Source organism: Cololabis saira, chromosome 13 (assembly GCF_033807715.1).
Source record: "Cololabis saira isolate AMF1-May2022 chromosome 13, fColSai1.1, whole genome shotgun sequence".
NCBI classification, from domain to species: domain Eukaryota; kingdom Metazoa; phylum Chordata; class Actinopteri; order Beloniformes; family Belonidae; genus Cololabis; species Cololabis saira.
The window spans coordinates 29,162,869-29,179,531 of NC_084599.1; the positions used below are offsets into that span (position 1 = coordinate 29,162,869).

General features: G+C 39.1%; 1 protein-coding gene across 4 annotated transcripts in view; it reads left to right on the forward strand.

Annotated features, from left to right (window-relative positions):
• The first annotated feature begins 203 nt into the window (after positions 1 to 203).
• Positions 204 to 16,663, forward strand: part of kank3 (KN motif and ankyrin repeat domains 3) — a 34,356-nt gene continuing 17,896 nt past the window's right edge. For all 4 annotated transcript variants that reach the window (XM_061738568.1, XM_061738571.1, XM_061738572.1 and 1 more), the window contains exon 1: positions 204 to 252. The gene's annotated coding sequence lies outside the window, so the exon portion shown is untranslated. The remainder of the gene's footprint in view (positions 253 to 16,663) is intronic.

Consider the following 16,663-nt stretch of genomic DNA (forward strand, 5'->3'; position numbering starts at 1 on the left):
ACCAGACGGTGAGTTTAACATCATCATAACTAACCTGTGGTCCAATTTCCATCAGTCAAACTATTTTATTTTGAAATCCAATAATAGGAAGCTTTTCTTGTATTCCTGGGTAACTTGGTCCTGGTGCTGGAGTCAGAGGGCTGGTCGGGGGTGGGAGTTTTCCTTTTTTTTTTTTTTTCTTCTCCTAAACTTTCCTTACCTTCTGAAACTTATGACAAGTCTCATTGCAACTGGACGGAGACAAGCCAAAAGGTAAGGACAGCACCGAGACAGCCGTGTCTGCACTGATGCGCTTAGATCACATCTTATTAAAGCGCTTTTATATCATAGCTGCCTCTAGTAAAGCCTCAGAATACTGATCCTGTAATATACTTTAGGAGTTGTCCTGCAGCAGCTGCCTCATGATTGTACTGTGTTTTAAAATCCCCTTATTATCACTGTAGTAATGCACTTAATACCTCTGCACAAAAGCCTCGGAGCTTATGTCTTAAATATCATTTTGCAGACTGACTGATGGTGTATTTGGGCTTTTCCACACTCACTAAGTGGCTTTTGTGATTGTTAATACTGTCTGTTTTTATTGGGGGATTTCCTGCACCGTGTTTAGTGGGACTGTTTTTCTGGCTCCCTCCAGAGCAAACTGATATTTGTTTCTTTATGTATCAAATCAGAATGAATAGTCCTAAAACTGTCGTTTTTGGGTGTGATTGTCTCACATGGGAAACATCTGTGCTCTATAAATAAGATGTTTTGATCTTGCCAGCTGATGCTCATCAGCCTTTTTTTTTTTTGAGTTTTCCCACAACAGAAAGTAAAAAAAAAAGCTAATTAGTGACTGTCTTTAAACATGTTTTAACTCCCTGGCACTGTTTATCCTTTAGCAGCTCAGTACTTTTACTCTAAACTCAGCTTGTTCTCATGCTTATCCTGTTCCTGCAGAGCGTATTGACCTTTATATATCGTGGAAATGCCTAATAAATAAACTAAAAGCAGATTTAGGAGAACATTGTCAGACATTGTGGGTGAGGCTGCTCCATGAGACGGAAATCCCCCCCCACTGTTGTTAGGGTTATGGAACCCCCTCCCAGTGTTGCTGTGTACTGATCTCTTTATTTCATTTGAATGCAGAATTTGATTTGATTTGATTAGGTTTGCCTAAAACAAGCCATCAAAGAAGCTGTCACAGTGGAGGCGCAGCTTTCCTTTACCTGAAATCCAAACAGGAAAACAAAAACTTGTCTTTTTCAAAGGAGGCCACTTCTGAACTACATTTAACATGACTGACCGTGCACAAGGAGGTGTATCAGACTGAACACCGGCAGGATGAGGAAGTGCCTGTTTACAGTAACACATCCATGAATTATTGCTGTGTGATATAAAGACACAATGTTATACGTGTCTGGTAGATTATCACTGCAGCCAAACTTTATCCTTCATCTCAGATACTGCCAAGAACTGATTGTCCATGTGCGTACAGTTTACACAAATACTTGATGATCTGTGTTAACGTGAAGGTTTCCTCTCTGAAAACAGTTCTGGTAAATGTCGTAAGTTTGCATTGTTGAATGCTTGTTGGGGCGTACATCACAAGTTTCTTCATTATAAAACGTTACATCGGTTAACTGCATGATGGTTTGATGTTTTCCAGTATCACAGAATCTGCCTCTATCTGATTTAGGCTTGATTTGATCCAGGATCTAGTGATTGATGAGGTGATATCCTAACTGAACATATTTGCTTTAATTCACACCAAACTGCAGTAAATAACATCCTCTTATTAGTAGTATTGACGAGGATGACATGTGCTGATATCTGATTTATGTCTTTTTATACGATTGAATCGATCTGTACATGTAGACGGATGGGTTATTACACTCCCAGTGTGGACTACACATTTAATTCTTATTTTGTCTAATGAAGGTGGGGGCTGATATGATTACATGCTCTGTCACATGTCAGTGATCAATCATGTCTCTCACCAACTGTGTGATGTCACAACAAATCAGATTTTAGGGCCAACTAACAAGAGAGGAGAGAATGATGACGGCTGCATCTCAGAGGGGACTAGAACAAGTCTGTGAGCCTCTTTGCTCGGGGGGAGGGAGGTGTGTGAGCTGTCTGGCCTTTAACTTACTTTTCACTTTGTCATTTTGGGTTTGGAAAAGCAACATTATTCGAGACAGTTGCACAAACATTGTCGGAAGCTTCCTCACAATAGGAGAAAAGGTCAAAGAGTCTGCTGAGATGCTGTTGTTGTTGTTCTCCGTAATGACACGTTTTGAGAGGATAAAAGCATCTGCTGTCATGTCTGATGCTCATTTTCTTTCTTTTCTTTTCTTTTCTTTTCTTTTCTTTTCTTTTCTTTTGAGGAATGCTCTTTGTTTTCCGATGTTATTTCAGCTCCACTCTGGGTTTTTCCAAAGGTTGTCTCTTTATGCTGTGTTTCAAAACCAACCCAAGTCAAAGAAGACACACAAAAACAAATATAACGACTGATGAATTGATTTATGGATTTGAGTGAGAAAGTAAAGCAGTAGATGATCAGAACATCAAGTTCAAGTCATCCTCACATCAATCTCTCAACTTTCTGGAGCTCTCGGGGGAAACAGCCTTTCTGCAACAGGACCCTGGGGTGTGACTTACTGCTGCTGATCCAAAATAGATTCTCTGTAAGTTTAGTTAGAGGTGTCAGCAGGTTGAGGTAACATTCTGATACTCTCTAACGTTTTTGATGAATGCCTGTGGCCTTGCTCCATAATGGATTATCAGTTTATTTACACCTCAGAGCTGAATGAGGAGTCTATTTAATTAGAGCTAAATTAAATCTTGGACCGCTCACGAGTCCTGCTGCTTGATAAGCTGCATGCCGTTGTATTTTTAGCTTTATTACAAGTGGTTTTAATTTTAGAAAGACTGTGAGTTACTTGGAGCACTTTGGTGCATGATGCATACGGCCGGACTCACAAGGATACCGTAGAACTGGTGAACTGGTTTTGACAAAAGGAGCTGAAACTGGTGCAAGTGTGAACTGTGTTCATCATCTCTGGCATGCTTAGATCACATCTCAGTTAAAAGCTGTGTTTATACACTTAAATCTAACATTACTGCCATCCAAAGATCCCCAATATGCCCTTGTGCCGTTCTTATAGATCCAGATCTGTGTTTGTGAGGCGGCGTGTGAACTCAGAGTTTCTTCTTCTGTTCTGAAGTATCGTTGATTGACTTAAACAGCCACAAAGCTACTGTATGTTTTTGGTATGCAGGTCTGATTTAATGAGGTCAATTCCAGTCCAGTTCACGTATTTCCTGTTTTTGATTTGGTAGGGATGACTGTGTTGGGATATTCCCAGCGACTTATTCAGGTCAAAAACTTTCGAGTAAACAGCTCGCCAATACTAATATTATTCACTGATCAGATATTGGAAACGCTGATACAATTCAATTCAAACTTAGACCTGAAGGTTTTTACTATTGAAATACAACAACAATATAAAAAAAAAACAAAAAAAACACACACATATATATATATATATATATATATATATATATATATATATATATATATATATATATATATATATATATATATATATACATACATACACAAATTGGACTGAACTCTGCATCTTTATCAACACAAATGAATCAGTATGGTTGAATCACAAATCCTGCAGGTTAATGATGTCCCGTTGGTTTAGCAGGTGTGATAATGCAGTCTGAGTCCACGTCTGCAGCTCTTTTCAAAGAGTTTGATTGATCGAGTTGTTTTTTTGTTGGTTTGAAGTCTGAGTAAAGCAAAGATTTGCATGGAAGCATCATGTGCTTGACAATAACTGTTTGAAAACAGCAGACCAATAATTAGACCTCTCTGAAACAGATTAACATTTCTTCCACAACCGGCATGCGTCTTTGTCATGGTTGTTTGGAGAAAAAGAAGCTACTAACTACATTATTCAGGGTTGAATAATGTGTTTTCCGCCAAAAACATATTAATCACTGCAGTATTTTTCCATCTATCTATTTGCCAATTTTAAATCAGGTGGTGATTTTGGTATTTTTTTGGCTCAGTGTGGGTTTATTATTTGAGATCTTCCGTCAAATCTGGACTTTTAATTAAATCAGTTTGGTTTGTTTAGAATAAATAATTGTGGTTTAGTTAAAATTAAGTCTGTATGTCAGGACATCTGAAAGCATAGTACTGCTTATTTACTTGGGATTTTATTATTATTGTTATTATTTTCCTGCAGTAGCCTCATACAATAATTGTAGAACAACAAGAGTTGTTTTCAAGTGGGGCAGTAAATACAAAGAATACATGAGAAAATGTAATAATAAAAAGTACCAAATATTTTAATAGCATGAATATCAGCTATTCCTTCTAACATCGGTAGGCTCTTAAAATTTTACAAGCATCAAGAATGGCTCTGTTCATAACTGGATTGTGTTAGAAGTCTCTGGATCATGAGTTATCATGAGGTAAGAGAAAAAAACAAATGTTTGGAGCTCATGTTCGGCATTTGAAGTGAATGTTCCCAGACAGAGTTTTCAGTTTTTCTTACCTCCCTATTTGCTTATTTTTTATCACTTACTGTCGTTCCCTGTTGGCTCCATTGTGATCTTTCATTCTCTCCAGCATGTAGATGTATACGGAATCATATGATGAGTCACATTAAATCCCAAGACAACTCCATTATCTTAAAATAACGAAGTCATAAGAAAAAACATACAGATTGGATAATTCAGGACACGTTGGGATATTGACCTTTTAATGACTGGGTATGTGAATGACGCTGGTTTATTTCTTATTTAGATGATGAGATTAAAGTAAAACAGATCAATGGGGATCTCAGGATACCAGACCAAACTGATTTTGCTGTTTCACCGCCGGGATGAAAATTAACTCATCTCCTCTAAAGTACTTGTCTCCGTGTCGCAGCTGGAGCATTCTCCTGAAGTCTTAAAGAAACGTCTGTGGCATGGTTCGGTCAAAATACCCCAGAGAGCGAGTACAAAGGCTTCATTTTTAACTGTTAATTTGCAACTCTTTTCACAGAAACTGGTTTTATGTGGCTGAGTGAACATCTCCTCTCCACTCTCTCTCTCTGGCTTGTGCCTTATTTAAGATCCATCCTGCAGTTTTGTGCTTCTGTGGGGACATAAATAATGCATTCATTCAAATCTCCTTGTTACTAATCATTCATATCTTCTAAAGTTTTTTAGAGAAGAAATATTTGCATGTAACTTAAATAAAAGTGCACCACAGCAGGGGCGGTTATACGACCACCTGTAGATCATCCATCTATCCAACCATAAAAATTCACAAACCTTGGAAAATAGTCATATCAAAGGCTGCAAAATCCATCTGCCAGATGCATTTTGTTTCCAAAAATGGTATTAAAACCTTCCCAAGTAAATCATTTGATTAATGGAAAAGATTATAATGACATACAATCACATACAGTTTATCACAGTTTAGTATCAGAGATTTCTGGTTCTGTATGAAGACGATAACATGATGTTGTGCTTATTATTATTATTATTATTATTATTATTATTACGTATTATTATTATTATTATTATTATTATTATTATTATTATTACTTATTGTGGTTGAGTGCTTCTGGTTGGGAAGAAAGCTCAATTTTCACATGGAAAAAAAACTATCCTGAACATCTGAAACGGTGATCTTTAGATACAAAACTTTCCTCCATTAACATTGAAACAGGGCTGATGCACAGACTCCATAGCCTTTGTATATAGACTTTGATGCAGTCTCAGCTACCTACATCTATAAAGCCTATCATCAGTAATATAACATCATAAATAATAATGTCTGGCTATAGTTGAAAGGACTTACTCTAAATGTATAAAAACAGTGTTTGCACCCTGCTTCTTATCCCATTGACTCCAGCCCACCCAGGATGAAGGATGAAGAGGATAAAGTGGGTATAGGAAATGAATGGATGGATTGATTGCGAGTCTTTTAAAGATCCTGCTCATATAGACATAGTTTGTTTAACTAATAAACTGCATGACTCATGTTAACGGGGATTCCCTTTAAAATCCTTTTAAACTTCTCTGATCTTCTTGTCTTTCTTTTTTGATTTAAAGAATCACTTTGGTTAAATTGCTGAAGTCACTCTTAAAAAGAGCTGGGTGATACAATAAGGCTTTGAAGTAATTATTGTGAGAGGAGCTGATTAAATGCAGATACAGCATTCAAGTTCTGCTTTCAAGGTCAAAGGCAACTTTTACTTTTTCATCATGTGAGCCATATTGTAACAATGCTAACTTTGGTCATTAAAACTGTTACAATTAATCAAATCCTGTCAAATGAACACTTGAAGAATTATAGAGGATTTACAGTTCATAACTGAAGCTCATTCACTTGTATGGAAAAGATGTTAGATGGTGTTTTTGTTGCATTTATAGTTGAGGAAAATAATATAGAAAATAGAGATGGTGTTGATATTCCAGTTTTTTCTTTTAATTTCAATTTCACTCACATCCGACTTTATACACAACAAACTGTGTTATTAAGGAGCCTGTCAGCGAGGTATACGATTGTGGTTCAACTAGATGTTCCTTTCTGCTTTATGTGCAGAATGAAAAACGCTCACATCATCTTCAGGACAACACTGAGAAAGCAGAATAAGTCTGGATGACAAATGACCACACTGATTATTACTCAGCCATAGACTAACCATTTAGAGATGATCATAATTGAAGGTTAAAGGTTTTTAGGTACAGTAGGTAAAATGTTAAAAATGGTCTATTGTCTAACGTTTTATGCCTGAGATGCATCTGTGAGGATGAAGTTTGAACAACGACACCAGTTTCAGACTTCAGAAAAGCAGGACCCTAATTTTCCAAAACCATGGGAGCACAGACGCCGCCTCAGTTCAGAGGCTCATAACGGAACAAATGCTGCATTTAACGCGGAGGTGCCTGTGGAAATGCGCTCCCGCCTTATGTAGTCACCAAGTCACGTCAAAAAAATAACACTGCACAGCTCAAACACTGGCTCTTCAGTTCTCAGTGCTGCCACAAAGGTTAAAACTGCTGCCCAAATCCTATTTTTTTTAAATTGATTTTACATTTTGTCCTACTTCTGATTTGATTGACCTATTTTTCAATTTTCCAACATTTCAGACACATTTCATTTTGCTGTAGAGTTGGAAATCGAATTGATGATCGGATATCGGACTGGCTTCTCGTTGAGATTACACATCCAAGCGGAGTTTCTAAAAGCAGTTTGCAAAGCAGTGACTGCAGTCTGCTAATGTCCTTTAGTCTGAATAAAGAGGAAAACTGATCAGAAACTCACACAATACTAACAACCACAGAGAAAACTGCCCTCAGTCGACGCTCTTTCAAGCAGGCAACACCAAAGCTTTGCCTCTCCACCCAGCACATCTGATCTGAACGTTAACGCACTCTGACCTTGAATGTCCTTAAAATCTATCAGAATATGGCACTAAAAGAAGTTAAATCAGTTTTTCTGTTGAGCTGCCTGTGAGTCATCTGTTTAGCTCTTCTCTTTATCTTAATTCTGATTTCTGGTTTCAGGTCTTGGAATCAGATCCGAACCAAAGAAAGTGAATCAGTTAATTTGCAAACTGTTCATTTTTGTTCTGAGGCTGATTCAAATATTGTTCCCACCTCATAAATCGCTATTCAAGAGTTTAACGATTTATGACCGACGGCTGTATTAATGATGGGAAAATGTTGCCCGTCTGGGCACAATATCTATGGAGACAAAATAAACATATTACATCGTTATAAATCAGTTTGTTTGTTTGTTTCGTTTGGATTTTCTTACACATTCCTAAAGGGGTTGCTAGACTTCCTGGGGGTTGAACAGGAAAAGGGCACAGAGCCAGCGCCTCCAAGTACAAAAATATGAGCCCTCCTGGCACTGCCCGCCATTTCCACAGATGGTACAATCAGGTTTCTTTTCTTTTTACTTTCTATCTCTGTTCCACTTTGAAATAAAACCCCCCTCATTTGGACCACCCCCAAATGCACTCCCGATAATTTAACTTTGAAAATGCAAACTTGGCATTAGAGTTTGTTTCTCAAATGCAGCGGAGAGCCAGAGAGAAAACACAGAGTGAAAGATGGGGATATTAAATGGAACGAGTCAAACCTCTGCAGTCATGCAGAGATGAGAGCCACGTACGGCTGCAATTCTTTTTTTAATATGAATTGTGAAAAGGATGGGAATAAAGGCTTGCAAGCAATCCTGCAATAACATAGGTTTTTATCTGTAGTAATTGTTGTGAAGTTAGCAATTTCCCGGTAACCTAATGTGGCAAAACAGTTCCCTTCTTAAACTGTAGAAAAATAAAAACTAGCAGCAACTCAATGAATCATCTGCCACTATATTGTCACACTTATAGCTACGGTTTTGTCCTAACATTAACTTTTCGTCTATGAATGTATAGCTTGAAAGCCTCACAAGATGAATCCTCTCTAACTGTGATCTTGTGGCTCTCGTAAAAATCTCGCTGTCTTGGGAAGTAACTCTTCAGGCATATATTTATATACTGCTTTAATTTATTAGATATAATTAATTGAAGGCAGGGTAACGGATTTCTAGATTACATCATTTCTGTTGACATTTGAAAGAAAAACACAAAGAGTTTACTCCTCCCCAGTCCCTTCAGAAAAACACACCCTGTCAATAACTCTTACAGGCCCCTCCCCCTGTCAGTGATTGGCTTTTTTCAGTTTTCAGGCCAGGGCTGTCTGTGTATTATGCTTTTCTTTCTTTTTCTTTTTTTAAGTGAGGCGGAGGGCCAGCAGATGGTAAAGATATATACTCTAATTGAAACAAAAAAAAAGTTTCTGGGTTAGTATACTATATATGTAGAATCACTTACCCTACCTTTAAGAATGTATCTCTAAAACTTTACTATGTTCAAAAATTAATCAACATTGTTCAAAAGATCCATTGTAGTGTTGATTTGATTTGAGAAAATGAGAAGATTATTGGCTATTTACTGATATTGTTCATTGGTAATCTGTATATTTCTGTATATTTACTGACACGGCAGCTGGTTGTAACTTCTTATGGTGCCTTTGCAGAACCTAAAAAAAACAAGAAAGACAAACTAAATTGTGACCAGAACGGACAATTGAGAATAAACTTTACAAAAGGGAGTTTGCTTTGCAGTTTGGATGATATCACCTGGCAGATTATCTGTGGGACGACCAGAGGGAATCGATAATCAAGTTACGTAATACCTGGCAAAGATCCGATTACATCTAACCATGAGCACAGGAGTGGTGGCTGCTCCCAATTTTATTAGCTAACTGAATCACCGCATTATGGAAAACTGAATTAGAGCCCACAAACATGTATTTTCCACAGGAGCACCTCCGTGGAGATGAAGGTGTGCTGTCTGGGAGATATTTCAAAGACCCACATACGTCCTCCGCCTTGTCATTACCCCCAAAAGTCTCTATCAAAGAGGCACAGGACTTGTGCAATTTTCCAGCGGTGAAGGAAATGACACAATAACAGACACGTACAGTGTTTCAGTTGTTTCTGGGCGTGAAACCAGCTGACATCTGTTCTGGTTCTGAAGTTATGAGAATCAAACATCTGCAGGCTGCAGTTGCTACTGCTGTGAGGGAGACAAATGGGTCAGCGTCTCCTCTTAAACACAAATCTGTGGAGCAGATATCTAGGTCAGTGCCGGAGAGCTGTCGGAGATGCCTTTAAGCTGGTTTATTTAACCCAGTTGCTCAGCTAGAAAACACGGAGAGCAAAAGTGATTAAAGGAAAAGGAAATGAGAGAAAGAGAGAAACAAGTATGGTCCAGATGAAAATGTTCTGCATGATGAGTTTTAAACCCAAACATAAATCTTTTAGATAGTTTCAGCTTGTCGTGTTGTGCAGCAACAAGCTCGGGAGGGTTTGTGTTTCACCACAGCGGGAAAAAAACAAGCAAAAACAAGGTGTGTTTGGTCCCAAAAATTAATGTGACGCAAGAGAGAATGGAAACTGGTCAATTGGGGAAAATGTAATTTGTGAGCGCTGCTTTGTTTCCGGGAGGGGTACTCATCTTCCTGATGGCAAACCGATGCTGGTGGGATACAAACTGTGTGCGGTTTGGGAGGCTGAGCAGACGTCAGAGTTTGCAGATTCAGCTAATAAGAATAATATGAACCACAGGGTTTGATTTTTGGAGTTTTTATTTGAATGCATTTTAGTGCATTGTGGGAATCTTACACATCTTTCATTCCCAGTGATCAGGTGGAGAAGACCATTGATGTTTTAACATCATGTGACCAGAAACTGTGCATGTCACATCCAAAAGTGAATATTAAATAAAGAATAATAAAGTTGTTTGGAGTTACAACTCCACACTGATGTTTATGGATGCAGGAGAGGACGGACGACGGAGTCGAGTGTGTTCGTGCAAAACAACTCTGCAACTGTATTGAACACAACAGGTTGAAGAGATCTGTTGAAGGGGTCTGAGTGGGCGCGGGGCCTCCCTTTATCCTTCGTTCAGCTGGAACCAGCTTCAGATCCACCGTGGGAGCGGCCTCTTCATCTTGAAACTCTCCAAGTTAGAGACTTCCCAAGCGACTTCATTGAATTCACCCTGTAACGGTCTGAATCTAGACAAAATCTGGGAGGGGTTAGTTAGTCATCGTTGGTGGTTGGGGAAGGGGGGGGCACTTGTAGAAAACAACGAGGCCTCACACAGCTTTTGGAAAACAGTGCAGCCACTGCAGAGGCATAAGGCCTCATTGTGGAGACTGAATGTGGCTGATTGTGTTTGCTGGAGAATCTGGAAGGAAGAGGGAGGGTCGACAGGACGCATGTGATGCTTCAAGTCAGCGGGATTGAAATAGATTTACTTTTTCTTTTTTTTTGTCTCCATGTAGCAACACACAGATGTTAATGATGTTACATAATTGATGCGATTTGTGATGAAGCCGATGAGCAGAAATCCTTTATAGAGGTGCCACTGTGTGAGCTTCACTGCAAGCAAACACTAACACCTGACTGCACGCCAAATGTGATAACACGTTATCTAAGCGCTGCGTGGCGCGTCATGTGATGTTGGACGGTCGTCGGCTGCAGGATGCCTGCATGTGTGTGAGAGTGTACGTGTTTGTGTCACAGTGTTTGTTCAGCGCTCAGTTTTTGCTTGTCTTCTTTGTTTTCCTGCTGCCTTCAGGAAGCAGCTTTCAGGACGGCCTGATGGGTTTCCTGACAGGACCCCCCCCCAGTTCCTACAGGGAGACAATGGGAGGTCTCTCACGGGTGTATGGAGATATATGTGTGTGCGTGCGTGCGTGTGGGTATGTGTTTGTGTGCATGTAGTGATTGGGGGGGTTATTGGGGGAGTAGGAGGCTTCCCTTCAGGAAGCTGCAGATTTATCCCAGCAGCAGAGAGGCCCCTCCTGTGTGCTTGTATCCATGTTTGTGTCTTTGCGTTTAGTGCCAGCTGAGTAAATTCATTTAAAGACATAAAAATAATACGTTTTCTGTTAACAGCTGGTTTGAGGAAAGACCAGGACTAGAATCAAAGGTGTTGAAATTTGAGAGTTTCCTTTTAGAACTCATATCTTATGACAGCTACATCCATCAAAGGTAGAACATTAGAAAATGGTAACATCCTTAAAATATAAGTCACAATGAATCTAAATTGTCTGGACGAAAAAAAAACAACAGCTTTTGTTTGGTCAAAAGTGCACTGATTGATTCATGCAAAGATGTATCAGAGAACTGTTCTCACTGCAGAGGAAGGTATGTGGTTGGAGGCACATTCACAATTTTCACCTCTGAGTCTGTGAATGTGTTTTTGTTCTCATGCAAAGCGTTCAGATTGTGAGAGCTGCTGTCAGAGAGAGGATGTCAACATTCTCTCCCTCCCCTCCTAGTCACTCAGATCATGTATCCTTCCCTCTCTCACTGGCCTCCCTTCTTGGGAAGAGGGTGGCGTTGGGGATGAGGTCACCGCTTCAAAACATGCTCCCAGAGCCCTGCATCAGCAGAACATTTCCTAATTCACCAATCCAGCAAAATACAAGGCAAACAAGTGTTCCCGCTTTATTAATGACACGTTTGTGAGGCTGTGCCGGGATGATAAGAAACTTCTCTGTTTGGTGTCACATAATCCTTTCTCAGGCTGCACGGGGAAAATGCATCAATCATTATTGTTTTGTACTTGCCTTTTTTTTTCTTTGCATATGGTGAGAAAGAGGACAAGTTTTCTCAAAATAAGTTCTTATTAAATTCAAAATGTAGTAAATGCTCCTAAATTGGTGCGTTATACTTTTCTCCGTCGTGTCAACTGATCCACTCATAAGTAAAGTATTTCTAGTCAGCATACAATAATTAATCTGACTCACCACAATTTGAGTCTGAGGTTTCTTTCTCTTTAATCAACTTTGTTCTCAAGCTGAGTTAATTGTAGGCTTGCTTGTAAGGAAATATCCTTGTTTGTGTGTTCTGCCAGTTATACATACCAGCTAATTTTCTGTTGCATTTAACTGTAAGTGATAAAACACAACATTAAACATGTAGATTCATGTTTTGATTTAAATGCCTGGAAATGCCTCTATGAGCACTAGAGATGGCATTCAGGTGACTTTCAATCTCTTCAAGAACGTTGAAATAAAATACCTCAAGTTTAATCAAGTAAACCTGTTAGAAACTGGGTCACCATAAATCATATTTGTCACTATAAGCAAAGAACGTACAAGCAGAAACTTGATCATAGTTAAGAAGTTACACATTGATGGAATGCTGGCGTCTTTATCGTGTGGTCTACATCTGACATAGAAGCTGTTGGAGCTGCAGCCGTGGGAAGTCCCTCGTTGGAACGACAGGTGTCACAGTCCCCTCGCACGATTGGGAGGGAAAAAACTCAAATTGTTTCCCTACAGCACCCCCAACCTACATTGTCCTCCCACGGCTTCGGTTTGAACATTTATTCCTGCCAGTTTCACAGAAATGCTGCGTTTTGCTGACCGCAATGACTTGAAAAAGAGTGTATAGCTTCACTTGCAGTTGATCCTATGACTTGTGAATTGATCGGGTGGTGGTTTCCTGATGTAGGCGTCTTGCTGGCAGTGACTGTGTACATTTGTCTTACCATAGGGCTTTTTTAACAAAGTGCTTCCAGTGCTAGTTCGGTGCTCGTGCCAGACTTAGGACCAGTTTCTTTTTACTTTCGGACCTGCGGTTGCGAGGAAAGCACCGACTTGGTGCCAAGAAAACTTTGGCTTGTACCAGACGCAAGAACCGCTATGTCATGGGGTGGGGGGGCATGATTTTTGTAACCAACCAAAGCATTGCAACCACCATATTTGAACAACCTCACGAATATAAAAACATACATCACAGAAATTCTGGACACATTCTTATTGATTTAACCATGTAATCAAAGATATGAGTACTGAACAGCAAACAAGTGTCTCTAACAAGACTTACCTTTGTCTTGAAAAACATATAAGTTGTCAATGTCGATTAGGGCTGTTCGATTAATCGATTTTAAATCGTAATCGCGATTATGTAATTAGAACGATGTTAAAACGTGAAACTCGTAAAATCGATTTTTCACTTTTTTTTTTTTTACCTTGTCTGCACACATATTAATGATTGATGGAAATACCTCTCAATACCTGCGACAAGTGCCCCATCGGAGAGGCTCTTTAGTGTAGGAGGGGGCGTTGTAACATGCCACCGGGCATCCCTCAAGCCAGATGCGGTAGACCAGCTCGTGTTCCTTGCAAAAAACTTGCAAATGTGAATAGCAAATGTAATGACTGACATTACACATCTCTACCTCCTTCATGGGTTGCATTATTATTTAGCATGCAAAGACCCAGTTTAGTTTAATTAGAAAATATCTTGTTTTATTTAATTAGAAATATAACTTACTGTATGTTTGAAAGTGCTGATTTGCTGATTTTTTTTTCAGAGATAAAACTTTATATTTTATTATATTTTTTTCTTTTAAATGTCAACTTATTTTACAGAGTTTTGCACTTTATTCATTAATTTTTGGTTTAGTAAGAGCAAAGTTTGCACTTAAAGCCCAATGGGGCAAATGTTCAATAAAAAAACTGCATATTTGAAATCATTTCTTTGCCTTTTGTCAATTCACAAAATAATCGTAATCGTAATCGAAAATCGGATTTTGAGAGAAAAAAATCGACATTTTATTTTTGGGCAAAATCGAACAGCCCTAATGTCGATGGCAGAAAGTTGCCATTTTTAAGGTCAGGATCAGGGTCTGCATATACTGAAATTCATTTTGCATTGTTGTTATTCTGAGAGATTTCACATTCAGTTTACAGTTTTCCTGCTTCTGCATTGGTCACTTTATAAAATATGTAGAGTCCTCGCTCTCAGGTGTTTTGAGTTGATCAAAAAGCCCTAGCAGAGAGAATACTAAGAACTAATCAAAGGGATTTCTTTTTAGTTTTTTTTCATCAGTCTTATTTCATTTATAATAAAGCATTTATGTCTTGATGAGAATTATGATTTTTTTGTCATGTCCCTAACAGCCAATACCCATAGGATATTGGCTGTATGGCACATTCGGTCACTGAATGGCACGAAGAGTGTAAAAACCATGTGAATGTGATGCTGTGGTCTTTAACTTCTCAATTTCTCAACTGAGTCCAACATGTAATGGAGATTTTGGACTCGTGAAAAAGGTTACAACCAAGATAATATCTTTTGGAAGAAAGGTGTATCATTCCTCCAGTTTAGTAACCATTTAATTTGCAAAAATACTCCCGGTACCCATCTAATCCAATTCTACTGGTACATATCATACCAAACCAATCACAATTAAGCAGTCAGTGCTTTATGAAATGAACCATACAGGAGCGTCCAAGATTTACGATTCAAAACAAGCGGGATGACTGCAGAATTGCTAATAACCATGGATTAACAGGTTTTCATGGTAACAGTCATTAGTCATTCAGCGGTGCGTCATTGCACGTCATTGTTGACGTGTTTTGTTGATATTAGTCCAGTTGTTGCTCGGCCTACGTCACGTGTTTCCTACGGGGTCGTTGGTACTGATTCCTGGAAATCAAATTAAAATCTAGAAGAATCTGACTAAAATCTTTGTATCAGAAAGGTAAAAGAGGACGGTTTTGCCGGGCGACCACTTTAGATCCATAAACTTTGAATAAATATCAAAGCTCTCTGAAGTCAGAGAAATTATGAAAATATGAAAGAAATGCTGCATTAGATTAAAATAATGTTGTCTAAACCTTATTTGTTGCCATGGAATCCTCACTATTTGAACCATCTTTGTTCACAATAGAGCACAGTTAGATGATTACTCCATTAAGAAGGTATGCCCACAGTGTGCTCACTGAGAAAAGCGTAGCATGGAAATAGCCCTAATCTGAATTTAATTCTGACAGTGTGTGTTTGTGTGTTCCTTCAGACACTGTGCAGAGGCACAGGACGGGGTAGAATGTCGATAGCAAGTTAGTGGTGCTACTGAGAATGGCATCATGACGATGGTTCACCATGGTGATCCCGGTCGCCATGGTGACTGGACAATGGCATCATCTGATGGTTCAATGTAGTTTTGCATGTCATCATTATTCATGCTGCTGCGGGGGGTGACAAGAATCCATATCTTCAAGCAGGCATCATTTATACGGTTTCTGCTCCATACTTGTGTGCATGTCCATTTTTTGTAGTGGTGTTATTTGTCTTGTGTCATGAGGACTGGTTGTGAATGTTGATGCTGCCATGTGAGACACTTGTCAGCGTGAATCTCGGCTGCTCGGGACGTTGGGAGTAGTATAGGGAAGGAATGCAGCTTCTCCCTGCAGTCTGTAATTTGCTGTCATCAAATCAGAGAGAAAAACAGCACAACACTTGAGAGGAGTCGACGGAAATGTGTGAGTGTTTGGAGGGTAGCTCTGGGTGAGAAGAGAAAGAAGTCATGTGAGAGGAGGAGGGCTGAGACACAGAGGAGGCAAAAGAGAGACCAAATAAAAGGGGGCTGATGTAGGAAGAGATGGAAAAAATTGCAGAGGGAAGATATGGGGAAAGAGAAGAGGAAAACTTGACTTTGTGGTAATCCTGATAATTACAGTTGGCCAGACAACCTAACTTTGCAATGAATAATTCATGATTTTTGCTTGGAGATGGACAAATCTCAGTGTTCAGTATTTGTAATTGGATTTTGGTGATTTGCCAGTCTGGATTTTGTCCAGGGTGGTGCCTCTTACCACAGCCATTTGTTTAAACAGTGTTATCGAGCTTCATTCCTTCTCTGTGTTGCTGTGAATGGTTTACCTTGTATAGGAACAAAATTCTCCTATGTACTTATCACAAAAGCCCATCTGTCCAGTTTGTTGCAGGTTTTTCTGGAGCCCATTGCGTTGTATCACAACTATTCTTCCAGGACCTGCAAAAAATATTCCCACAGAGTAATTCTACCACTGCAACGTTTGACAACATGGATAATATTAATGAATCATACAGGCCCTGATTTGTTGCACAGAAATGAAAAGAAACTGAAAGTATTTCTGTTTATTCTGCCCTTAGAATACCATACAGGCCTCCCGCAATAAACAGTTAATTTGGTGGGACTTTAACACGTCTCCATCATGACTGTGTTTGTGAAATGCACAGCTAACACTTTCTGAAAAG